Source organism: Tursiops truncatus, chromosome 5, assembly GCF_011762595.2.
Source record: "Tursiops truncatus isolate mTurTru1 chromosome 5, mTurTru1.mat.Y, whole genome shotgun sequence".
In the NCBI taxonomy this organism is placed as follows: domain Eukaryota; kingdom Metazoa; phylum Chordata; class Mammalia; order Artiodactyla; family Delphinidae; genus Tursiops; species Tursiops truncatus.
Genome location: NC_047038.1, coordinates 96,673,769 through 96,701,160, shown reverse-complemented (window position 1 = coordinate 96,701,160; position 27,392 = coordinate 96,673,769). Strand labels below are relative to the sequence as shown.

The 27,392-nt window shown below is 39.8% G+C and overlaps 1 long non-coding RNA gene and 1 pseudogene across 2 annotated transcripts in view; one reads left to right on the top strand and one right to left on the bottom strand.

Moving 5' to 3' along the window:
* LOC109549584 (uncharacterized) overlaps nt 1-27,392 on the top strand; it is a 286,346-nt gene that overhangs the window by 90,517 nt on the left and 168,437 nt on the right. The window lies entirely within an intron of this gene.
* Nucleotides 10,455-10,775, bottom strand: LOC101339922 (PHD finger-like domain-containing protein 5A pseudogene; annotated as a pseudogene).

Sequence of the window (27,392 nt, the reverse complement as noted above, 5' to 3'; positions counted from 1 at the left end):
AAGGGATTTTTACAGTTTTTAAGTCTTCTTGTTGAGTTGGGGTTGCTTTCTTTTCTCTTGCTGACCTCTTGTTTTTCTTGATCTTAAAGATCATTCAGGTTGGAAATGCAGGAGGTAAAAAGCTTTTTAGGGTTTTCATTGGCTTCAAACCTAGAGAGTGTCAATTAAACCAATCCAATTACTTTGGGAAATTTTCCTTTTTTTTTTTTGAGGAAATTAATCACTATAGAAATAAACATGTCATCTGGTCATTTGAAACCTTATAGATTTTTGTTCAAGTTTAAAATTGATTAGAAGTAGTGCTGGTAGTGGTGTGGGGTGAGTGAGAAAGGAAGGGAGCAGAATTAATTATCTCCCGAAATCTATCACACTCCAAGGGCATTTTCTGTAGCATCATTATTATGAGTGTATTGTTAGACCTCACCATGGAAGGCAAGTGTATTAGCAATTTTACCTGATTCACAGAAGAAAATAAGAATCTGAGAAATTCTTAAAAGTCCAGGAAGATATAATTAATTCCCAAACGTCTTCCTTGTGTTCTATGTTCTGCCACAGAAATAGCTGAACTTTTATCAGTAGTAATCATTAATGACCTATACTCTCTCTTACAATAACAATTTTCACTTATTTTTCAGAGGGATTCAGAAAGCTCTCATTTTTGAAGCCATAGAAATTACTACTGACCACACACATTTTTGTGCACCAGTGAACTTCGAGGTACTTGGATGATTTATAGCAAGGAGAGGTTTTCTCTTTATCTGATTTCACTGCTTTGCTCCCAGTACAGCCCATGTGCTCCTCTCTTGAGTCTTGCTGTGTGTGGTACCCAGTTCATGACTGTTTACTTCCCAGTTCACCACCCTTGCCAAGCTATTGTCCGCTGCCTGAAAATCCTCCTAACATCAGCTTTGTTAATAAGAGTTAATCTCTCCATTCTTATCTAGTTCAAAACTCAATTCCTACAGGAAGTCTTCTATTAAATGCTATTTATTCCCTCTGAAGTACCATTGGGGCAACATCTCTTCAGCACATATATTTTTGATTTGAATAATAATGTTTCTCACTGCATTTAATATAGCTTTTAGTCCAAACTGAGCTCTTAATATATGATTATTAACCAAGTAACCTATTACCTTTCCTTGTAGCAAAACTAGTAAGTAAGCCTCATGTATCAAAAGTCTGAATTTATTGTTTTGAGTGTTTGAGGGTAAAACAAATGTTCAATGAAAACAAAGTTGGGTGAGTTTAGATGAATTGGGTTTTATACTAGAATTTGGTTATTCTAGTATATTATAGTTATTTTGCATGCCAACATTTAACTATAACATATAGTAATAACTCTATATATGCTTTTCGATGATAAAAATAGCTGCTATGTATTACTATGTACCAGGCATTCTGTTTAGGAACCTGGATTATCTTGTCTTATCCTTCCTATACTTGGAGGTATGTTTATTATTATAGTCATTTTACATGCAGGTGGTGATGTTGGTGCTTAAAGAAGCCAGGTAACCTGCCCAAGATCAGCCAGGTACTAAATGGCAGAGATGTGGTTTTCTTACAATCAATCTGCATCTAGAACTTACATTTTTAACCACTCCATTCAAATCTTAATGCCAAGAAAAAGAACACCATGGTGAATCATCTTTTTTCCTGTCCATTTTATAATACCCAGGCAGATTAAAATAGTCCAGAGCAGTGTTTTATGAAAACTTTTTCCGGACAATGTGAATCAGAGACACTATATTGTAGGACCCATTCACTGACTAAGCATGAGGTAATCTAAGTGCAGCCTAAGTTTTTTCTCCCACTATCCTGGTTGTATTCAGAGGTCCACTTTACGTTCAATCTTGCTTTAGGAGGTCTTCTTGGGCAGGACCTAAAACGGTGAAAGGCCTGCTCTCTCTCCCATGTGGCCCACCTGTTCTAAAGGAAACACACATGCATCTCTTGCGCCTATAAATTCTGAGAGTACAGACAGCTCGTAGCCCCCAGCCGACTAGATTCTGTGGCTTCAGGGCACTTTGACTTTTTCAGAGGTAAGTGGAGCCATCTGTCTTTCAATGACCAGGAATACACTGCAAGTTCTGGGAGTGATCTCATGAGGGCCCCCTCTCTCTTTTCATACTCTGACTCTATTTTACTTCCTTTTACAGATGAGGCATTCAATGTCATGGAACGGGTTGGAAATTTTTCTTTTGTAAATTCTGTGCATAGAAAGGGTGGGTGCGTAGGTGTGTTTTTCACTCGCTTGGTATCTATTGTATTGGTGCTTATGCAGAAGTTATCTATTGTATTGGTGCTTATGCAGAATACCTTCATTTTGTCCCTCCAGACCTGCTCTCTATCCCTATCCATCCTCTTGTGTGGCCCAAGACACCCACCTATTTGGACTTCACCAGTGGACTCCCTTGCCTTCTGGATTTATGTGGAGTTCGGTCAACAGGGAGTCTGGGGAGAAGCCAGGAAGAAGGGAGGAGAGTGAGGTTGGGTTTGTAATTCCCTGGCTTCCTTCCTACTGGGTTCTGTTGGGCTGCCAGCATCCCTCAACCGAGGCTTTTTTGTCAAGCAGCCCTCTCCTCTCCTCTGATTTTGGTAACAACTCTCTTCCCTTGTGTTTTTGGGTCTAGGGATGTTGGCAGTTACCATGGTGTTACTAGACCAGGGGCACTGCATCATCCTTTGTGGTTTCCCTATAATCTGCCCACATCGTTTGTGAATACTCCCTTTATTGAACTTTCTTCATGTTACCCAGCTTCAGTGTGCTGTCTGCTTCCTGCTGGGATCCTATTTGATATGACACCTTAGTTGAAACTGACATAGAGATGCTGCCATTTTTAACATCCTGTTACATGCATTAAAAATGCATTAAAAATATAGATTCCTTAGGCCCCCATTAGACCTACTGAATCACAATCTGTGGTCGTGGCATTTGGGATTCTGCATTATTTTTAAAGATTTATTTTTATTTATTTATGTATTTTGGCTGCACTGGGTCTTAGTTGCAGCTCGTGGCATCTTAGTTGTGGCATGCATGTGGGATCTAGTTCCCCGACCAGGGATCGAACCCAGGGCCCCTGCACTGGGAGTGCCAAGTCTTACCACTGGACCACCAGGGAAGTCCCTGGGATTCTGCATTTTTAACAGGCATCTCAGATGATTCTAATACTCTAAAGAGTCAGATTTAATAGAACTCTAACATCAATTCAGGAAGTAGGAATCAAATTTTGAGCGAGGCCCAACCTGCAGGGATTTAACTATTTTGCCAGCCTAGAAGGCTCACCGAGTTCAAATTGGTAAAGTGCTTTGAGAGTCAGTAATTGAACAATACTGTGTTCATACTATCCATGTAACATTTGTTTTCTTTTATTTTCTCTAAATTGGGCTGAATTCTTTTAGGTGGATTAATTGATATTTCTGACTGCTGCACATAGCCCCTATGCATGGTTATTTCTTATACTTTCCTTGTATAGACATGGCTTACCAGTATCAGTTCGAGTTAATTCTTGGCCTAATACATAGATCTAATACCACTTGCTAATACTTCAGTTTAATAAGCAATGTTTGAACTAACTATTACTGCTGCATGTTTCCAGAACAACATTTCTTAAAAGGGAGATTTTTGGAATTAATTTTAATAAGGATGTGGCGGGCATAATATGGCCCACCAAAAGTGTCTATGTCCTAATCTCTGGAACCCGTGAATGTGTTAGGTTACATGGCAAAGAGGAATTGTGGTTGTAGATGAAATTAAAGTTGCTAATCAGATGACCTTGAGATGTTGAGATTATCCGGGAATATCTAGGTGGCTTCACTGTAATTACAAGGCTCCTTAACAGTGGAAGAGGGAAGTAAAAGTTGGCACACTGTGATCTGAGAAGGGCTAGATCTGTTGGCTTTGTAGATGGAAAGGGGCCATGAGCTGAGGGATGAACTCCCTCTAGAAGCTGGAAAAGACAAGGAAATGTGTTCTCTCCTAAAGCTTCTGGGAAGGAACACAGCCCTGCTGACACCTTGATTTAGCCCAGTGAGACTGTGTTGGACTTCTAACCTACAGATATGTAAGATAACAAATTTATATTATTTTAAGCCACTAAGTTGCTGGTAATTTGTTACAGCCACAATAGAAAGCTGGTACACAAGGTTAAAAGAAATGAGGGGAGGGAGATTTCAAATAATAAATCAATACTTTAACTGGGGTCATTTACCCTGCAAACCTTGAAGTACTCAAAGGCTGTAATTGTCATGTCTGAATGTTTGAAAATTTAATTCATTCCTTAGGAGCTTTGGTGGGTGCCGTGGGGACTTTTTGATATTGTAATTATGGGGTTGGTACAGGAGCTCATTATACACAGAGAGCGAGAACTGGGGATGTGTGGCACGCTCTTGGACCCATTCTAAGCCACCTCTTGACTGCCCAGAATGTAGATGACCTTCAGTGAGTGGCAGGCCAGCCCTCTGAGAGATGATATCTCCATAAAGGCCCTGTTCCTTTGTGTCTCTGGGAACCTGTCAGCCCATCGCTGTGCTGTTATGGAGGCTAGGCAAGGAGCAGGAGTTCCTATCTGATTATTTTCTTATCTTTTCCATTTTCTATAGTATTTTTTGTTTTTCCTATTATCTCCCAATTCTCATATTAAAATCTTTGCATTTGCTATCATATTTTTAATTCCCAAGAACTAATTTTTAATTTCTGGATGATGACAAGGCCAGACTCTGCTATCATAAAAGATGATGAAAAAGTTCTTAATCAGTTCTTGTGGGATAAGCTGCTCAGATCTGTTGTTTTGCCAGTGTTTGTAATCTTTTCTGTTTAAATTACAACTCAGAGTTCAGGAACTCTGAACTGAGCCCCCTTCTTGACTATGCCTCTCCATAGCCTGCCAGCCCAGTTTTAGCAAGAATCCTGCTAAGCTAGCTTAGTGAGACTCCCCCCAACCGCGCCCCTCCCCCGCCCTTGGTATCCAATCAAATTCCTCATCCCCCCAACCTTTGATACCTAACAAATTTCTTCGTAGTAATTTCCCATCTGCCGACTCCCTCATCCTGCCTGTGGGCTCTAAATCCCCAGCTGTCCCTACTGTATTTGGAGTTGAGTTCAATCTCTCTTCCCTACTGCAAATTGTCTTGATCCCTATTGCAATAATCCTGAATAAAGTCTTCCTCGCCTGTTTAACTATCCAGTGCAGTTTCTCTTTGACAATGTTTCTTTCATATAGACTCCTTCTCTTATTTCTTTCAGTTCAGTATCTTCTCTTATCAATCAGAGAACATTAGTGACGGGCTTTAAAAAAAATTTTTTTTTTCTTTTCTCTGCATTTTAAAAAATACAAACTTAGGTTTATTTGAAAAAAAATTTTTTTTTTCTGTTTTTCATATTTAAGAAGCGGGCACTAAAGTTCTTATTGGAAGTTCTGTGTGTGATTTGTCAGCTGAAAGGCTTTAGTGTAGGATGATTAGGCTAGGCCATTTCAATTGCCTCTGCCTCTTCCTGCAATCCCCCATCAATGCCTGTGGCTCCATTCTCTGGAGCTGGCAAGTTTTTCCAGAGAGAAATTTCCCAAACTCCTGCCTGTTGGGAAAGAAATAAAAGCCTAGCTATGTGAGTCCTGGATGAAAGCGTGGGTAAGAAACTGGCAATCTTACCTTTCAATATGTGGCTTTTATATGATCATCCTATCTTTAGTGTGATATCCCTTATTCTCTGTGTCCCTGGTATCCTCTAGCCCATAATCCCTTCCATTCTCATCTCCAGAGAGTGAATCTAGAGTCCTCTGTAGTTTGGGGAGGATATCTAGAGCAGTCTTGTGCAGACTCCCAGTCAATCTTCCTGCTTTTAACCCTGCTCAATTTCCTACTCTTTTGGAGGTATTACTAGTCTTCTGAGTCTTTTAATCATTCTGAGGAAATAATTGGTTGGCTTTTAGTTTCTTTCAGTGCTGCTTTAGGATTAAATTTTCTCAGGTCTGCTAAGTCAGGATCACTTGTCAATCTGCTCTCCATCCTCCAATATTTTGTTTCTGTCTTCTCCTAACTTTTCTTTGTCTTTCCTAAAAATGGAGTATCAGAAAGTGTTCAATGCATCACGTTTAACTGGAAGTAAATGTACATTTTAGAAAGGTTTCAAGATATTAGCTAATTATCTTTTGGTTTCCTCTCAGTCAATAAGAAATTCAATTTACCTTAACATCCCAGTTCCTCCCAACAAACACAGAATTAATAAATGGTGATGGAATGATTGATTTATTATATAAATAGACACACTGTATTTCCCTGACACTTTGTAAAGGATGTAAAGAAGTACCATATTAAATAAATCCAATCGAAGGCAAATAATTCACAATAGAGTATAAATTACATAAATTTACACTGCCTCACCCAGCATATTGCATTAGAGCCGAGGATTATCTCAGTAATCACCTAACAATAGGGGCCAATATTGATTTTAACTGCTAATTATGTCAGGGGTATGCCCCCGAGTTAGAATTTTAAATCTCATTCTGTTTAATCTGAAAGCACTTCCTGAACTCTGAGTTGTAATTTAAACAGAAAAGATTACAAACACTGGCAAAACAACAGATCTGAGCAGCTTCTCCCACAAGAACTGATTAAGAACTTTTTCATCATCTTTTATGATGGCAGAGTCTGGCCTTGTATTTTGGACCAAGGAGTCACAAACTGGGATATCTAAGGCCAACTCAAGTGGAGTAAAGCGCCCAACAAACTTAGAATTAATAAATGATGATGGAACTATTCAGCCATTAAGATTGGATATTTCCCTTGTTTGTCAAGGGCATTTGAGTATAATTTAAGCAGTAAAGTAAAGAAGAATCCAGAGTAAACATGGAGGAATATAGTGAGTTACTATTTGGTAAAATCCAGGACTCATTTTTCTCTGAAATAACGCCTCAAATCCCTGCCTTTGTTTTAAAGGATATAGAAGAAACACTGATGGCAGCATTTTCTCAAAGCCAAGAATGATTCTTGGATCAATCTTATCATGTTCTTCATTTACATAAATTAAGTTTGATAGTGGCTGAGATTTTTACGAAATATTTTAGGTCATTATTGATTAGCTCAGCCACCCAAGGGACCCTTTTTAAAATAGGGTCCTGAAACATCATATGAATGTTTCATTTCCTTGGATGTTTAGATCCAAAACAGGGCTTAAAATATCTTGTTGGTAGATAGATATGAATTTTTGGCTGTTAAGGAGATGTAGAAGATTAGTTGAATTAACTCCTGCTTCACTCCATTCTGAACATGTTATAATGTTCTAGAACATTTCCAAATTTTAAAAAATGCTTCTTATTGAAAACAGAGTTCAATAAGTTGATTCCAGGCGGTGAGGAGAATCTTTTACCTGTAAAATAAAACTTACATTCAGATACTCTTTCAACAAGCCAAATAGTTTTCCATACAAGGAAATGTATACTAGGTATGTTCATGCTCTGTCTTTAGTTTCAATACAATGAAACAGACTTAAAAATTTTTTTGAACTACATTTGTCAAATGTCCAGTTAAACTATTGCACTGTCAATATTTCAGTCTGCAAGTATGTATCAATTAAATGTCTTAACATGCCCTGGGTTACAGATAAACATGTTTTCTTGTTTAATTTTATGAAAACATCTACCACAGTGCCTGGCACATGATAGATGCCTATTAAACATTTTCTGGACTTCCATACCTGTTAAATGTGTTGACTACCCACTGAAAAATAAAAGGTCTTCAGAAATAAATTATTAAGCAAGACTCAGGCCTTTTAGGCAAGTGAAGATGAAGAAATGTTCAAATCATAATCTTAAAGTAAATACGTTATCTGTCACTTACCCTTAGGCACAATTGATGTTTAGTTAGTATTGGATGTAAAATATCAATTATACCAGTTGGTGTATAGCCACAGTTCTGAGTACCTACCCCTTTCTCTGCCCTCTGCATCCTGGACCTTCCTACAATCCAGCAATAAAAAATTACAGCCTGGCACAGTAGGGGGTTTTCATGGAGTCCATTCTGACTGACAGATGTCTGGGATATACTGAGTATATCTTGACTATCACCCTCTTCATTTACCAGGTGATATTTGCTTAGGGAATGCAAATAAATTTCAATAGTAGCTGGATACAGATTTTATTAGCATGCAAATTAGTTTTTTGGGGGACTGGGGGGAATAGAATTAGCATTTCCCAAGCTCTTTTTCACTGAAATATTGTTAGTCTACTTGAAAAATGCTGGATTGAGCAGTTACACCTATTCTTTGGTATAGGACTTTTCAGAGCCTTTAATATTTGACTTTACATTTTAACTCTCTAGGATTTAAGGATTACTTAACTATGAAACCCTTTTTTTCCCCATGGGACACCAATTAATGTCAATTGATATAATGTGCATTAAAACTCTAAATATTTAGGATAGCCCTTGCTGCTTCTCATATATGTGTATATGTATATATATATATATATATATATATATATATATATATATAAAAATTAGCATTATTCACTTTGTTTTTTTAAATTTATTTTTTAAATTTATTAATTTTTGACTGCATTGGGTCTTCGTTGCTGTGCACAGGCTTTCTTTAGTTGCGGTGAGCGTGGGCTACTCTTTGTTGCAGTGCGCGGGCTTCTCATTGCGGTGGCTTCTCTTGTTGCAGAGCACGGGCTCTAGGTACACGGGCTTCAGTAGTTGTGGCTCGTGGGCTCTAGAGCGCAGGCTTAGTAGTTGTGGTGCATGGGCTTAGTTGCGCCACAGCATGAGGGATCTTCCTGGACCAGGGCTTGAACCCATGTCCCCTGCACTGGCAGGCGGATTCTTAACCACTGTGCCACCAGGGAAGCCCGACTCTTTTTGAATTATCAATTTTATGGCAAGGCAGAAGAAAAGTTAATGTTGATTAAGGCAAAGAAAAGTTAGAATTGACTATTGTAGTCAAGGTAGGCTAGGTCAAGCTGTGGGAACACCCAATCCCCAAATCCTAGTTGGTTTAACACACAACAGTGGCTCATGCAAAGGCTGCTGTGGTTCGAGACACTGTCCTTCAAGTAGTGACCCAGTGAAGTGGCCGCTTTTTTCTTATGTTGGGGAGCTGATGGAATGTTTGGTGAGACTTCCTGTCTCTGCTGAAGCTGTAGAGCAAAAGTCAGTATTATGTAGTTTAGTATGTTGATTGTCCTTCATTTTAATTTTGGTAAATACATAAATAACAAGCTATGTGTTTTTACCTTCCTCCAAAAGCACTTTTCCCATTCTGCAAATTAGCCATGGGAAAGTATGAACTGGCTTTGCTTAGCTCATTCTTAGAGTGTCTATTCTTTTTACCATTACATGTTCAGGTTTTTAACTATTCAATTGATGCTGTAGACACACAGAGTTGAGAGTCTGGTTATTAGATTTCTTGCTTTTTGGTATCTTGCTTACATATCAGTATTGTTCCTTTCAATGTTACTTATTCTTTGTGACTGGTTAATTCATGTGTAGATACTTAAACAAGAACTCTACATTTTTTCCCTAAACATCACAAATGCTTTCTCTTACCATGATTATTTTCCTTTTTGCATGAATCCCAATACCTTTATTCTGAATCGCAAATTCCTGGGTGACTAAAATTCCTAGAGTGAAAATTAAATTGGGAAGGGGCTGACAACCAGAAAATAAACACCTGCTTTATTAATACAATAGCAACAGAAAGGGTTTCCAATTTTTTTTTTTTTTTTTGCGGTACGCGGGCCTCTCATTGCTGTGGCCTCTCCCGTTGCGGAGCACAGGCTCCGAACGCGCAGCCTCAGCGGCCATGGCTCACGGGCCCAGCCGCTCTGCGGCATGTGGGATCTTCCTGGACCGGGGAACGAACCCGTGTCCCCTGCATTGGCAGGCGGACTCTCAACCATTGCGCCACCAGGGAAGCCCTAAGGGTTTCCAATTTTTAGAAGAAAAATAACATGAACCAGCACCACCTGGTGGGTGTTGCAAGATGAAATGCCCACATTTATTGTTCTGAGAGCCCACTACCACCCTGCAGATGTTTCATCAAGGACAACTGCCATCAGAGCTGCTGCAAGAACGTGCTTCTCACTGCAGCTAGCTTCACAGTCAGCTCCTCAAACAGAAGACTGAAATGATATATCATTCCTGTTTTAGAAGCTTTTGGTGTACAGAACTTCTCGATGTGGTTAACACAGTCTTGCTTCTTGAATTTAAGGAATGCCATGAACCAACCTATCAATTTTTCTGTGATACAGTCTGCCAGAGTGCTCTGCGAAGAATCTTTTTTTTCCATTCCTACCATGTCTGGGTGAGAAGAGAGGAAAGGGTGGAAAGGTGCCAGTGTACTAATAGGCAATTCAGGTGATGCTCTGTGCTCCACTTCCTTTCTGTAGGCATTTCTTTTGGCAGCTGCAGCAGCTTGATTGGGGGAGAAAGAGGCAGCCCACCAATCACCTCTTCTTTAAGTCCTATTTTTTGCGTTCATAGACGAGATCTGTCTTAGAGCTCCCAAAACTGACAATCTTTGGGCAACCATCTCTGTCTTTCTCCTGGATGGTGCACTCCTTACAAAAATAGGCATCTGAAACTCTGGGGCCTCCACGGATCACACAGCATCCCTGGTAAGAGCCATAGTTACATTCATCACACATGTGCACCAGGGTGCAGGGACACATGTAGGAGTCACAGATCACACACTTGACATCCCATCTTTCACACAGTCTTCCAATGGCAACACCAGCCTGCTTGCGGCAAAAGATCAAGTCCGGGTGATATTTAGCCATAGCTCCCTCTATGCCACCCCATGATTATTTTCTAAAAGACACTCACCAAGTGAGAAATCTTCCCTGATTTTGTCACAGCTGACAGTCTCTGTTGAAGAAAGAGTCTCATCTTTGTTATCAAGGGAATAGTGCAAAGGATATGAACACTGATAGAACTTCATAAGAGCAGCTGAACTTGGTGTCTTGTGATGCCTAGTCTAAATCCATGGTTACTAATTTTTCAGTTTTGTGAGTAGCACATTCACTCACAGTTCTTCACATGTTAATAAAGCCTCTAGTATTACCTCCTGCCTCTCCCTGCGTGTGAACACTTTATTGGAAGGAAAGGAGCTAACCTTAAGCTGGTGTAGACCAAGTTCTTGACTGAGGCCCCTATAACAAGGCAGATTAACAAGAAAAAAGCATACAGATGTATTTAATATAACTTTTACGTGACACAAGAGCCTTAATAAGGAAACAAAGACCTGAAGAAGCGATTAAACCAGAGTGTTTTCATGCTAGGTTTGATGAAGTGTGGAGAGTCGTGGAAAAATGCGATAGGATAACAGAGTATGAGCTAAGGGTAGTACATGGGAAAAGAGCAAGGCCTGTTCAGATTCCTTTCAGCATCCTTCCACCTTGGAAATAAGGATGTTCCTTTCCTCCCTGCATAGGGAGGGCCCCTCTCCCATAAGGGTTTTGTGACCTACTTCAGGGAAAGTTCAGAAAGTCCTTCCTGCATGTGACATTTCTTAAATTTTTTTCAGTTTATGCCAAGGTGCCATATCTTGGGGTAGGTTATCCTGAACACCATCAATGTTGTGAGTACACATCCAGGAAACTCATTAGCTTCAATTGTACTTGATACTTTCCTTCTTGGGTTTCCTTACTCATCCTTCCGAAGTTCTCCCAGCAGGTATGGCCTTCTCCAATTTAAGAAATTCATAATGAATAAGTAGCAGATATAGTAAGCCGCAAATGGTAATATTTTCTCCTAGCCTTGTGAATTCAATGCTTTGAGAACATAATTTTCCCTACAAAAAAGTTGGAGATGGGGTTTAGAGTCTTTAGCCTCTTGTATCTTTAAAATTAAAGATTAAAAAAAATTTAAATTAAATTAAAAAGCAATATATTTTCATTGTAATAATATTAGAAATGACAGATAAAGAGAATAAGGAAAAAATCCATCTTTAACTGCCACCACTCTCCTACACAAAAATAATTACTATCATCATATCTGTGTATATTTTTATGACCTTTTCTCTATAGGTATAAATATGCCTATATAAATAATTTCTCAAGGTTGCAGTAATAGTATAGACAAAATTTCATGTTTTCTTTTGCTTTTACATTTTATAAACTCTTTTCCATGTTTTTTACATAATATTAATAGTTATTATTTTAGTGGCTAAGACCATTATTTGAAATTGAGTTATTGTTAGAAGAAATGGATTCTTTGAGAAACCTGTCCCCTTCTATCCTTTTAGTTTGAGCAAGGTTCTGGAGTATATAGGACATTTTCTTCTCTGCCCTGGGCATGTGCTCACCCATTTCTTTATTCCCCTTTAACTTAATACTAGACGTAATTTTTCAATCAGGCATATGAATAATATTAGAAATTTATTTGGAAAGAAATAATAAATGAAAGAAGTATTCTCTGAGGAGGATCTTTTTGGATAGGGTTGAAGACAGGGTTTTTCATTTTATCTGCCATTGGCTTCCAAATGAAAATAGAAGGAATGGCAGCTGTATTTTAGCTACAGAATTGCGCATATATGTGTGTCTCAGGAACTTTATGAAATAGCTTAGAAAATGATCATCAGTGCCTTGAACAGATTCATCACAACGTGTGTACTTATTTAAGCATATTCTTGGGTACTGTGCATTCACATGGCCTGATTTGTAATATATGCCATTTTTTCCCCTGAGTTGGCATATCAGAGATGACGCCTTTTTTTTTTCTCCCAGTACTGCTGCTTCTGCCTCTACCTGGGATTATGCAGATTCTGGTTTAAACCTCTTTATTCTTTTCTGCAAGAGCACAGCATGATGGGCTTCATTTCTGAGAGTAAATGATAATGGATTTCAGCTTTCACCAGTGACATTTGGAGACTACAAGACTTTAATAATATGTGTGCCACACAATGAAAATGGTCACCCTGTTCCAAGGATGTGAAAATGTAAATAAAATAGCAGTGCTGTAAATATGTAGTGGCTAAATCTTAAAATGAAGGTGGGGGTCCTAATTATTTTAATGGAACCAATTTTATGATTTTTCAAGTGGGATGTAAAGGACAATCTTATCTATAGTGGGTACTTGGGATAATCAAGGGAAAGCTCTTAGAAAGGGTTTAATTTATTCTGTCAGATATTCAAGGCTATAAAACATTTCAACAAATCAAAGCCATCATTTGAGAAATAATAAAGACTAAAAGCCAACATCAGACACCACAAACTTGGGTCCTTCCTGCCCCGTTTTATATTAAATAAAGCGTGCTTATCATCGATTAGCATTTATTTCTGTCTCACTGGGTATACAGTGCTTTTTGATGGTCTGGATCCCAGACCCAATTTCTTGTCTAAAACAACTGAGTGTCCATCTTTTGCTGATAAACACAATGTGTGAAGGTCGTAAAGAGAGAGTTTTGATAAATTTTTCAGACCTGGGCTTCATGGCTGCATCTGCAGAGGGAGGAGGGGCAAGGGTATCTGACAAGAGCAGGTGTATTTCTCTAAAGAGCAATGACCTTGAGAGATAAGATCACTGAAACCTCAAATCCCAGTTTTGGATCTTGAGGTGAAGAAACCTTTGCCTCATTCCTGAATTTCCATTTTCCTTATTCCCATTTACTGCTAGCAGAGACTGGCAATCAGTTTCCTACCTTTACGAAAACCCAATTTGTTGGGCTTCTCACTCCCACTCTACCTCTTCTGTAAGAGAAAGTGGAGGATTTTCTGTTCCAAATGCCTGGGGAGGACCTTTCCTCATTTCCTATTCCTGAATCATCTGGGCCTTTGCAGTTGAGTATTGACTGGTGACAGTGACACCTCCACCTTGGTGTAATATGTCTTTCAAGTGAGAAGCCTTTCCTGGTCAATACTGAATCAATTTGCTCTGGCAGTCTAATTGAATGCCTCCCTCAGACAAATGGGTCACTGGGGGAAAGGGTAAAACCTTGATATGCAGATCTCAGTCGAAGCCTCAGAGAAGGCCGTTTTAAAAATATATATTCCTCTTGAGAAGCAGCCTATGTAACAAAAACAGTGCTAGTTATTTGCACAGCAAACTGGACATAAATCAATGTATTTACATCTTTCTTTTTGTTGGACTACTATCTTACTTTAACTTGATACCTGGAGAGAGAGTGAGATGGACAGACAAACAGACAGACAGAAACAGAGAGAAGAGAGAGACCAAAGCTCTAGCATGACCCCTAGGATGAGAAACTTCCTGCCTTAAAATTTGGGGTATGTTGATCTCTTTTTTAGAATTCACACCATTTCCATATAGCAAATTACACTGATGTTTAAATTGTTTGATATCCTTAATATTAATAAAACACAGCTTCTTCCTAAGATGATTGTGTTTTTTTCTCAGTGTTCCTTTGGGGGTTTATAAGAAGAAAGGGGCTGGTGAGTGCCCAGCATTGTGTTAGCTTGTTTCTAAAAACTGTCTTAGTCCTTACTCCAGCCCTATGAGAAGAGTAATCCCTGATTTACAGAGAAGGAAACTCACTCAGAGAGCTTGGTAACTTGCCCAAGGTCATTTAGTTACTTGTTAGTATGAACCAAACTCTGGTATCTCCAAGACCAGTGCTTCTTTTCCCATAGGGTTGGATTTTGAATCACTTTTTAAAAATAATATCTTGGGGACCATTGTTATCTGGTTCATCTTTTTACCTACCTGGTGTGAAAATGTGTACATACTTTGTATGTTAGTTTCCTGTTGCTGCTGTAACTAATGGCCAAAAACTTAGTGGCTTTAAACAAATTTATTATTTTTCAGTTCTGGAGGTCAGAGTCCAAAAATGGATCTTACTGGGCTAAAATCAAGGTGCTGGCAGGCTTGCGATCCTATCTGGAGGCTGTAGGGGAGAAGCTGCTTTCCACCTTTTCCAGCTTCTAGAAGTTGCCCTCACTTCTTGGCTCATGGCCCCTTCCTTCCTCTTCAAAGCCAGCAATGGTCGGTTGAGTCTCACGTTGTATCAGTCTGACTCCTGCTTTTGTCATTGCTGTGATTACCTTGGGTCCAGCCGTCCAACCGGATAATCCAGGATAATCTTCACAGGTCAACTGATTAACAACCTTAATGCCATCAGCAGCCTTAATTCCCCCTTGCTATGTAGCCTGACATAGTCATAGTCAGGGGAGTAGAACATGGACATCTTTGGGGGACCATTATTCTGCCCACTGTATGTTATGAAATCTTTTAACAGAATAACACAGTAGTGAGAGATCCAGGATTTGAAGTCAGATTGCCTGAGTTCAAGTCCTAGCCCACTGCTTTCTCACTGTGTGGTCTGGGGAAAATCAATTACATTCTCTGTGCCTTGGCATTCTCATCTATCAAATGGGAATAACAATTTGTGGTAGAGATTGAGATAATGTATACAGAATGTTCAGCATTACTAGCACATGGCATACAGTAGATGTCCAATAATTCTTGGCCGTTATTGTTTATGAAACAGTACATGGGTGCATGGTGCATTGTGCTGCACAAAAGGTTTCACAGATATTATTTTGTTAGATTTTCCACTGCTCTGGCACTTACTGTTTTTTTTTTTTTTAAACATCTTTTTTGGAGTATAATTTCTTTACAATCGTGTGTTAATTTCTGCTTTATAACAAAGTGAATCAGTTATAAATATACATATGTTCCCATATCTCTTCCCTCTTGCGTCTCCCTCCCTCCCACCCTCCCTATCCCACCCCTCTAGGTGGTAACAAAGCAGCGAGCTGATCTCCCTGTGCTATGCGGCTGCTTCCCACTAGCTATCTACGTTACGTTTGGTAGTGTATATATGTCCATGCCACTCTCTCACTGTGTCACAGCTTACCCTTCCCCCTCCCCATATCCTCAAGCCCATTCTCTAGTAGGTCTGTGTCTTTATTCCCGTCTTACCCCTAGGTTCTTCATGACCTTTTTTTTTTTTTCTTAGATTCCATATGTATGTGTTAGCATACGGTATTTCTTTTTCTGAGTTACTTCACTCTGTATGACAGACTCTAGGTCCATCCACCTCAGTACAAATAACTCAATTTCGTTTCTTTTTATGGCTGAGTAATATTCCATTGTATAGATGTGCCACATCTTCTTTATTCATTCATCTGTTGATGGACACTTAGGTTGCTTCCATGTCCTGGCTATTGTAAATAGAGCTGCAGTGAACATTGTGGTACATGACTCTTTTTGAATTATGGTTTTCTCAGGGTATATGCCCAGTAGTGGGATTGCTGGGTCGTATGGTAGTTCTATTTTTAGTTTTTTAAGGAACCTCCATACTATTCTCCATAGTGGCTATACCAATTCACATTCCCACCAGCAGTGCAAGAGGGTTCCCTTTTCTCCACACCCTCTCCAGCATTTATTGTTTCTAGATTTTTTGATGATGGCCATTCTGACTGGTGTGAGATGATATCTCACTGTAGTTTTGATTTGCATTTCTCTAATAATAGTGATGTCAAGCAGCTTTTCATGTGCCGCTTGGCCATCTGTATGTCTTCTTTGGAGAAATGTCTATTTAGGTCTTCTGCCCATTTTTGGATTGGGTTGTTTGTTCTTTTGATATTGAGCTGCATGAGCTGCTTGTAAATTTTGGAGGTTAATCCTTTGTCAGTTGCTTCATTTGCAAATATTTTCTCCCATTCTGAGGGTTGTGTTTTGATCTTGTATATGGTTTCCTTTGCTGTGCAAAACCTTTGAAGTTTCATTAGGTCCCATTTGTTTATTTTTGTTTTTATTTCCATTTCTCTAGGAGGTGGGTCAAAAAGGATCTTGCTGTGATTTATGTCATAGAATGTTCTGCCTATGTTTTCCTCTAAGAGTTTTATAGTGTCTGGCCTTACATTTAGGTCTTCAATCCATTTTGAGCTTATTTTTGTGTATGGTGTTAGGGAGTGTTCTAATTTCATACTTTTACATGTACCTGTCCAGTTTTCCCAGAACCACTTATTGAAGAGGCTGTCTTTTCTCCACTGTATGTTCTTGCCTCCTTTATCAAAGATAAGGTGACCATATGTGCGTTGGTTTATCTCTGGGCTTTCTATCCTGTTCCATTGATCTATATTTCAGTTTTTGTGCCAGTACCATACTGTCTTGATTACTGTAGCTTTGTAGTATAGGCTGAAGTCAGGGAGCCTGATTCCTCCAGTTCTGTTTTTTGTTCTCAAGATTGCTTTGGCTATTCGGGGTCGTTTGTGTTTCCATACAAATTGCGAAATTTTTTGTTCTAGTTCTGTGAAAAATGCTAGTGGTAGTTTGATAGGAATTGCATTGAATCTGTAGATTGCTTTGGGTAGTATAGTCATTTTCACAATGTTGATTCTTCCAATCCAAGAACATGGTATATCTTTCCATCTATTTGTATCATCTTTAATTTCTTTCATCAGTGTCTTATAATTTTCTGCATACAGGTCTTTTGTCTCCTTAGGTAGGTTTATTCCTAGGGCACTTACTATTAATACATTTGTAGTTTATTGTGAAGTTATTTTTAATCCAAGTTGAAATTGTAAAAAAAAAAGTGGCTTAAAATTAAAGGGAATTTAGGGGGAAATCCACTTTTTAAAACTTCATTTTAGTTTTTTAATACTTCTAAGTCTTTACCTACACACATTCAACAGTTTTTTATGAGCTTCTAGAAAGTAGAGACAGTGTTTTTGTTCATTCTCTAGGCACTGGCTTGAACATAATTAGCATGTAATGAATGCAGATAAATGCCTGAAGGAATACAAAGAGGCTGAAATGGCCAGAGGTGAGGGCATAGGCTGGAAAGTGCTGAGGCTTTTGCATTCTCTCACTTTTGTTGCTGCATTGAAAGTCCCGCTACTGGGTCCCTTGACCTTGATGTGTTTAAACTTTTCAACTCATTGAGGACATAGCAACTTACTAAGAGCTGCTTTGATCGAATAATTGAATTTGCCTTTAGCCATGTGCAGGTAACAGAAAACTGGTCTCAAATTGTCTAAAACAATGAGGCATTTATCAGCTCATGTAACTGAGAACTCACAGAGGTAGGTCAGGCTTCAGGTCAGGCTGGAGCCAGTGGTTCATAGAGTCCATCATTTTGTTGCTTCCTTCCTCTTCTCTGTTTTCATTATGCCTTGTGTGGTTTGCCACAAGATGGCTGCTAGCAGCTTCTGGAGGCTCTATGCTTCCTTGCTTATGTCCTGCAGGGGTAGACAGCACAACTTTCAGTAGCAGTCACAAGAGAGCAAAGAACTATGTTTCTTAGAAGCCTCCAAGAAGGAGTTCTCCATATCTCATTGGCTGGGGTGGAATGTCACCTTCTTGTGACATCCCTGAAGCAATCACAGTGGCCAAGGGAGAGCAGTGTGTTGATCAGTTTATACCAATTAGAGGTCACCAAGCACCACTGTATATGTGTGTGTGTGTGTGTGTGTGTGTGTGTGTGTGTGTGTGTGTGTTCAGCTTTTTCCTAAAAAGTTGCCAGATGAAATATAGGATAGAAAAAGTACTCAAGCTGCACAGGGGAGAGGAGGATTCTGAGCAGCCAAACCCAGCAAAAATGGAAACAACTCAGCACATTTGAGGGTGTAAAAGAAGAAATTCTTCTCCTAGGTAATGAAACCTGGCTGAGTTGGGGTCCTAGTCTCTTATACCATTACAAGCAGGTCTCTTGAGTCATCCTTCTTGCTTATCATCTTGTTGATTTATGGAGCATTTCTTAAAGCTTTTGAGTTTTCCTGTTAGAGTGTAAGTGCTTCATTATTCATTTGCAAGGATTTATCCGACAACTACTCATGAGAGCTGCTCTTCTAAGCACTGGGGAATTCAGAAGTGAAAAAAACATAGCCCCAAACTTTAAGGATCTTACCACCAATAGGAGAATAGAGCCCCCAAGCTTCAGGATCCTTGGTTAGCTTCAAGGGTAAAACCTTGCTAGAGTCTCAGTCTGACTATAATTGGGTCAAGAAAGCTGTTTGTACAGGGGCATGAAGAACCCACTCACTTATCTCAAAGGGAGCGATTTAGGGAAGGACTCAAGTATTGTGGATGAAAGGTGGACAGTCAGTAACAGAGACAGACGCAGTTTAAACCTCTCATACTAAAGTCATAAACATAGGGTGGCTGGGAGCGGGACGGGATGATTGAGACTGGGATGCAGAGAGAGGTGGAAGCCTGAAATGCATTCCATGGGGGCCGGGTGTGAACTGAATTGAAAGTGGTTTGAAACCATGCAGTTACATCACAGTTCATGACCTCTATTGGGAGGTCCTAGAGAGGAACCTAGGATAGAATCTGTCAATTAAAATCCTATTTTCTCTCCAAGAAGTAGGCCCTCTGGGTCATCCTGTGAGCTTCCACTGATGATGAACTTCACATTTTAACTGCTTTCTCTCTAAGTAACTACCTCCCTACCGTGAAAGGTGTGGATCCCTTGGTGCATACAAAACTTACTTTAAGCAATGAATCGACTTTCTGCAGATCAGTTCAGGAAAGCCCACAGGGCAGGATCTAGCTGGGGGCAAGGACTAGGGTTTAATCAGGTTGCTTAGACCGTATCCACTCAAGTGGTTGCCATTTTTTCTCAATTTTGTAATGTTTCAGTGCTAGAAGAACAGAGGAAGCCTAAATATATTGAAACACATTTATTAAATTTAACACATTACATTCAAAGAAAAATAAGATGACCCACATGAATGGTATTTTAGTAGTTATTATACATATGACAGTTAGTCATAGTGGAATTTTTTGCCAGTTATTCTAATTAGTATTATTTTGACATAGCCAGACCAGTTTTGGGTGTTCTCTTTGCTTTGTTAGTTTTCCAATATCCATAAATAGCATTAACGTTTGTTGGGATCCTTGAAGGGAGCCCATTAAATAAAACCCTTTGTCCTGCCTGAGTGCTAAGAAAAGTAAGAATTAAGACAACAGAGTAAAACAGATGAGAGCTCATCTTTAGTTACTCATAAAGGCTCAGTTGGAGGATATATTTAATCCTACTTTCCCACCTGGTCATGGGCTGTGCTGAACCATGGCCGACTCTCTGTGGGTGGGGCAGGGATGGAGGAGAAGGGTTGTCAGGGCATGACTTGGGGCTGCCCTGGAGGAACACAAAGGAAGCAAGAGGTATAAAGGAAGAGCTGAACTGAGCACGTCCAGTTTATTCCTTCAAATTTATCAATCAGATAGGTTACTCCCAGAGAGGTCATGGGTGTTACACTGAATGAGTTCCCTTCATCAGGAGTAGAGAAGAAATATTCCCTTTAACTTTGTAAACAGTTTTTCTAGATGTTTTGTACAGTTTAATCCTCTCTTTATGTACTGACTCAACCATACTGTCATCCAAAGACAAGATCTTGGATTTAAAACAGCCATAGTATTTCCTTTATCCTCTATCATCCTTTCTTCTACCCCATTCCTCCTCCTCTTACACTAAATCTGGCCCCGGAGCTCAGGCTTCTGGAGGTCCTCTTCTATATTTATTTAAATTACGTATATTAAATCCCATTCAGGAGGTTCATAGCTTTTCATGTGCCAGTCATTTTATATACGTTATCCCATTTAATCCACAACAAACCTGGGGAATAGGATTTATTCTCATTTCTAGATGCAGAAACTATCTCTCAGAGAGGGTAATTCATCCAAGGTTAAAGAGATAGTAAGTAGTGAAAACAGGATTCATGTCCCTTCACTTCAGAGCCTGAGTCCCTTCACTCCAAAGCCAAGCACTTTGTTCTAGTCTTGGCAGTAGTGAGAATGGGCGTGAGTCTGAGATGAAATGCATCTGCATGAAATGAGCAAGGTCACATGGGTCTTTGGTAGAGGTGGGTACAGGAAAGAGCATAGTTGGACATGGAGCTCTCTGAAAAGGTGGAGGGAAGGTGAGAGAAAAGTAATTTGCATTTTTAATATAGGCATCTGTCCTCCTAACCCTACTCTACGTGGAGAGAAGTTAGAAGCTGGGCAGGCTACAGAGTTAACTTTTCTAACTTTCCTGTGTGCTGTAGGACTTGGACTTGGGAAAGTCTTGATTTGGCTTTGGGTGGCAGCCCTGGGGCAGTGATGTTCAGGTGTGTCAACAGTTGAGTTCAGTAGTTTTTTGACCTACTTTTCTTAGACAGGGATCTGTTTTCCACTGCCGGCCTCCAAAGGCCTCTTCTCTCCTAGAACACCTCTTCCCTACCCACCTCCCTTTCCTCAGGCCAGGAAGCTGGCGGGAGAGGAGTGCGTTGCAGCCTGCAGTGCTAAGAACTCTTATGGTCCATGGTTAATAGGGCTTCTCTGTTGTTGATGGAGGAGAGAGAAAAGAAAGTGTGTATTCTATTTTCCTTTCTTGGGGAGTGGATAGCTGTGCCCTTGAATGACTGTTTTTGAGGACCTATGGTTTCCTGACCATCTTTGTTTCTGGAACAGAATGTTTTCCTTTACTTTATTCTGGGTTGATAATGCCATAAAACTTGTCTTACTTTTTTCTCTGGGAGCGCTGTGTGTGCCACACCGCCCCTGTCACCACTAAACTAAATATTAAGACAATCAGTCATTCAGATCCCATCTGCCTATAGCAGCGCACTAGGAATAGTCACCAGGTTGACTGTAGCATGTGAACAGAATTTGCTTTTTGATTCAACAGAAGCTTTCAGGTGTTATAGCTCAGGGATAATGTGCTGGTATATTTATAATAACTAGTTTTCTTCTTTCCCACTTATGTGGATACCTGATTAGAATAATAAACATCTCACCCAGAATTATGGGCAAGCTCCTAAGCTTGTAGTGTGACAATGACTAAATACTTGCCTGAGACTTATGAAGTCCAGCGGTAATTTACTGGTCTGTTATATACTATGGGCCTGAGTTACATCATGAAATTCTTAATTACAGAGGGGTGGCAAAAGGAGATTTTAGAACATTATTGATAGTGTTTCTGAAATACTTGGGATTTCCCAAAGCAGGATCTTATTGCTTGATCTCTGGTCCATTTGTACTTCTACGGTCCATTGGCCTTTGTAGATGTATTCATTTTTCCTGTTTATACTAAAAAGTAAAATAAATAAAATAAAGCACTAAAAATCCATTTTCTTCATTTCCACACCGCCCAAAGAGACTACACAGTAAGTACTCTAGGAAACTTATCTTGATTTTAAATTCTATCAGTAAACGTGAGAAAGAAAAAGAAAACCATTTTTGATTGATTTCTTTCATTCTGCATCCAACTCCTTTACAAACAAACTGGAAACTCTGACAGGATTCTATTCCACTGATTTTTTTTCTTGGTTGGGGTGATGAGGGAGCCCATCAGTCATTTCTTTAAAATTGTATCTTTGAGATATCTGTGTTGTTCGTGAAGTACTTACGAGTTTTGTCCTTGAACTGATTCCCAAGCAGGAACTCACTCACAGACTTCAGTAGAAGTATGCAACCCACGTGTCCTTGAGTTTGGCAGGACCACTGGAAAAGCGTTCACATGTTATGTACAGTATATCTTTTATAAGGCACCTTAGTGCCATGTCATAGATTGAAATGGGCAAGGTGATTCTGGTCAAGAACATATAGAGTGTTGCTAGCTGGGGCTGGAGACGTTTGGTATACGTTTAGCTTGAAGTTTCCCTATCACCAAAGAATAGTTTGACTCAATTTTCTTTGTATAATTGCAAAGATGAGAAAAAGTTGGGGGGAAATTCTTTAACTTTCCAGACAGTCCCCTTATCATCTTTCCTGTTAAGAATAGCTCATATTTCTTGAGAGCTAACTATGCGCTAGCCCTTGCACTAAATGCATGGGTACGCTGGTAAATGTTAAACAATCAGCTCTCAATAAAAAAAAAAAAAAGTTCTAATTTGTAGCATCTGCCTGTTTCTGTGGTGTAAATACTCCCACCACGACCAGTGCCAGGCCATATGTGTGATGTCACTGTAGGGAGACTTGGGAAGAGATGCTGCCCAAAGGCTCTTGTGAGCAGAAAGGAGTCAAGTCCAGCACAGCCCCGGCTAAATGTTTTACAAAATGTGCTAACTCTCACAACAAGTCTATGATTTGGGTACTGTAACAGCCTCGTTTCAAAGATGAGAACACTGAAGCCCTGAGAGGTGAATTAACTTACCCACGTTACACACCTAGCATGTAGGACAGCTAGGATGTGCACAGAGCAACACGGCTCCAGAACTTGTGCTCTTAACCACAGTGCTGTATCACCTGCAGTCTTTGTGGTGGTTTCGCCTTCAGTTCAGGAATTTCGTGGAAGTACTGTTTAGGAATATGAGGTGGCTGAGTGTGAAACCTATAAAGTAGAAAATATTTGTATTAATCTATACATTCATACCTGTGTAAGTTCATCTCTGTAAAAGTACTTTAGGTAGTCGTTATGAGGGGCCATCATTTGGGGGCTAGTTAGTGCTCTCCTGGGGAAAAGCTTCTAAAAGTAGGTAAAAACCATCTCAAGACAGAGCGTATGAGTAGAAAGGTCAAGGATGGGGAGACCCTGTGGATGGATGGTGACGACAGGAAGTAAGGTTCTGTGAGCAGAGACAAACAGCCCAGGCTCCTGGCTGTGAGTCAAATGCCACCAAACTGGAACAGCTTCACGGAGCACTTCTACTGGATTTCCTAGAGGAATGCTTCTGCTTGTCTGCTCACCGGCCAGTGAGCTTCAGAGAGCAGCTTGGCCTCAACATACCATAAGTGAGGGTGTCTCCATTATCTGAGCCATGAACTCTAAGAAAAGCTAATATGCTCCCTTAGTTACCCCTCTTTGGCTCCTTGATGACACAGTTTACTTCTATGGGTGTAGTTATGTAAGTAGGATTTTTTTTTTTTTTTTTTTTTAGAGGAGCCTGAAAGAAACACTCTTTCTGTGCTCACAAGACTTCTGACACCAGATAATTTTGTTTTTTTTTTCCCCCCGCACCATGCAGTTCTCCAATTTTCAGCAGACACCAACTGGGTATCCTACAGTTTCACTCAATTTTGACACTAACTGCCCGGAATTAGCTAAAGACAGGCTAAGGACCCAGTCCCACAAGACTGTCCCCAACTTTGGTTGCGACTAACTGGCTGTAAATTGGGGGCTCCCACAACCCCCTCCTCAGGTTTGATAGTGTGCTAGAGCAGCTCATGGAACTCAGGAAAGTGTTTTACTTATTATTACTGGCTTATTATTAAGGATACAGCTCATGAGCAGCCAAGTGGAATAGATGGTTGGGCGAGGTATGGGGTGGGGTTACATGGAGCCTCTACAGCCCCTTTGGATGCACCACCCTCCCTGCACCTGCATGCGTCCACAGACCTGGCAGCACTCCGGACTCCTGCCTTTAGAGTTTTTATGTAGGTGCATTATGTAGGCACGACTGATTAAATCATTGGCCATTGATGATTAACTCAGTCTTCAGTCTCTCTTTCCTCCCTGAAGGTTGGGGACTGGAGCTGAAAATCCCAAACCTCGAATCTCATTGTTGGTTCCTGTTGGTTCCATCCTCCAAGAGTCACCTCATTAGCAGAAACTCAGGTACGGCTGAAAAGAACTTGTTACGAATAACAAAATACACTCCTCTCAGTGCTATCACTCAGGACATTCCAAGCGTTTTCAGAGGTCTGTGCCAGGAATGGGAGATGAAGACCAAGCAGTGTTTCTTATTATATCACAACATCACAGAGCCTTTTCTCTGATTTAGGCAAAAGGGTCTGTAAAAAAGAAAATTATTACCAATCATAATTACTGTTTTTGACATTCAAAGTCCATACAATCACGCTGGTAAAATCCAGGTGTCCCTCAAGGGAATTTGTTTCCTGGTCACCTCTGGCTTCTAGTTCTGTTTGTAAATCAGCCCCTCACTGTTTCACATGTGCTGTCCCACTATTGGCTGAACTCTAGTTTTCTTCCATTTTCTTGGTTTTCTGTTTCTCAGATTTTCTTTACTGGCTCAGCTACTCTTAAAAGTCCTCCTATTTCATTGTGTGGTTTTCTCTACCTACCACCTTCAAAGTCAGCTCCAGGCCTCTCTCTGCAAACTAAAGACCCATTAGTATACTCTGAAAAGCTTGGGCCTTTCTTCCTTCTGTAGTCATCTTTAATAGCGAAGAAACAGTGCAGAACAGATCCTCACGGATATGAAATATGCACCCATGTATGCCCCCATCCCCTACCCTCCACCCCCCCTGAGTAACATTTAATTTGATTTTCCGTTTTCACGTGGAACAAATATAATTCTAGAATTTGCTCAAATGCAGTTTGGTTGTAGAATAAGTAGTCACGATATGGCAGATAAAATCATTGCTTAGTGTGATTGTCTAACTACACAATCTGTTCTGTCCCTCAGGGGCTCAGTCTCATTTGTGTTTTCTTATCTCAATATTGGTTTTATCCTTTAAATCAATTCATTAGCATAAAGGTAGGTTTGCTAGAATATAGATTATAGAATTGTCTGGCAAGAAGCAGTGTATCCAGGTATGTTTGGGGGGTGGGTTCCTCTTGTGAACAGGCCGAAGCCCACTTGGATATGCTTTGGGGTAGATATCAGTAGCCCCTACTAGTCAGAAGGGCATGATGATTAGACACCTCTCCCCTCCAGCACACACAGACTCTTGATGCCAGGTTATAATGAATTATATTGAATTCTTCCCCACATGAAGATGCTTATGAGCAAGCACGGTCGTACAAATTGTTCTGCAGGTAGATGAAGCTCCAGTTCTCTCCTTTTTGGTCACCTGAAAGGTTTACCTTTCTTACCTTTTGCAGGAAAGGTTTACCTGAGGCAAGTGTGGCACTATTGCAGTGTCAGGATTCAGTGAACTGTGGGGAAACCAAAAGTCCTCTGACCCACTGGCTGGGCACAGGATGTTTAGAGATTAGGTGGCAACTACAGGACTTATTATATTACTCTACTGTTTTCATGTGTATCTAGGTGAGTGTCCCAAATCATCTGTTCCGAATAATTCTAATTTCACCAATGGTGACCCATTTCTAGCATCTGTTTTGCTAATTAACAAGCCATTAATTTCACCAATGAAAACCCTTTTCAATACTTGTTAAGCCAGTTGTCAAAACCTCTGGTGTTGATCAGCGATAAGAATAGCTGAAGGCTTGTAGAAGTTGCCTCTGATTAAATGGTACCAGGCTGACTACCCCTGGAGTATGAGTTTCTAATTAGGGCAACTGTAGTTAGACTGTAGTTTAAACTAACAGTGATACAATACCATGCTGTAAACAAATAGGACTTGTGAGGGGAATATCTCTTGTCCCAAGATGTTCAAGTATTTTGAATGTTCTTTCTAATCACTGGGCATCCTTACTCCTCCCTTCCAAGGAATGTCTCCTAGACTACAAAGAAAAGTGACAACTTTACTTTCTCAGTGGTTCAAACAAAGAAGAGCAGAGTGCACTGTTGTAAATAACACGAATGGAGACAGTCTGGTTTGATAGAAATACATTTGCAGCCATTGTAATGGATGAAATTGTAGAACTTTCTAAAGGGATAGGTATCTACTTTTCTGGCATGTAAACTTGGTCTCCTTCAAGTATGTAGTAAAAGAGATACTAGAAAAATGCAGAAAATAAATCCCCAGAAACCTCGATGTGGTTCCTTGTTTCTCATTTTTTTGTGGTAAATACTGCTCACAATTTGCAGACCAAATAAATGCATAGCAACTTGAAACTCTGACCACCATTTGTCTGTTTTTTTCTTGGTAATTTTGTGTGCCAGTTCAGACAAACTGATGACTTGTCCCATTGAGGACAAAAAGACAAATAAAGGGAATAGATGATAAACCTTCCTAACCAACCTGAAAAAGAAAATATTCATGGAAACTAGGATTCTTAATTAGCCAAGGGCCATGAGAAACAAGTTTATGAAAGGCCACTTGAAAATTAGGATTGCAAACACATCTGAATTTTTACATTGTTCAAGGTAGATAGAAAATTAATTTCCCTACGTAGTATCTCTAGCAACTCAATGATAAAAAACCTTATGTCAAGCTCTTTGGGAGGATTTGGATATGAGTTAGTGATTTTGTTGATACTTGTGTCCTAGAGAACAGGGTTCAAATTATGATGTACGTTATTTTAAAGACAGATGTGAATGAATGGGTTACTATCAATCATGGTGGACTGCTTATTCTTGGAATAATTCTACACTTTGTAGATGCCACATCTTTGAATATATTTCCTCTAGCCTGTACTGTTTTATTCTTGTTCTCACCCTGACCTCTCCAATCTGAACTATATAATTTTGTTTTACATCTTTATTGGAGTATAATTGCTTTACAGTGGTGTGTTAGTTTCTGCTTTATAATAAAGTGAATCAGTTATACATATACATATGTTCCCATATCTCTTCCCTCTTGCGTCTCCCTCCCTCCCACCCTCCCTATCCCACCCCTCCAGGCGGTCACAAAGCACGAGCTGATCTCCCTGTGCTATGCAGCTGCTTCCCACTAGCTATCTACCTTATGTTGGGTAGTGTATATAT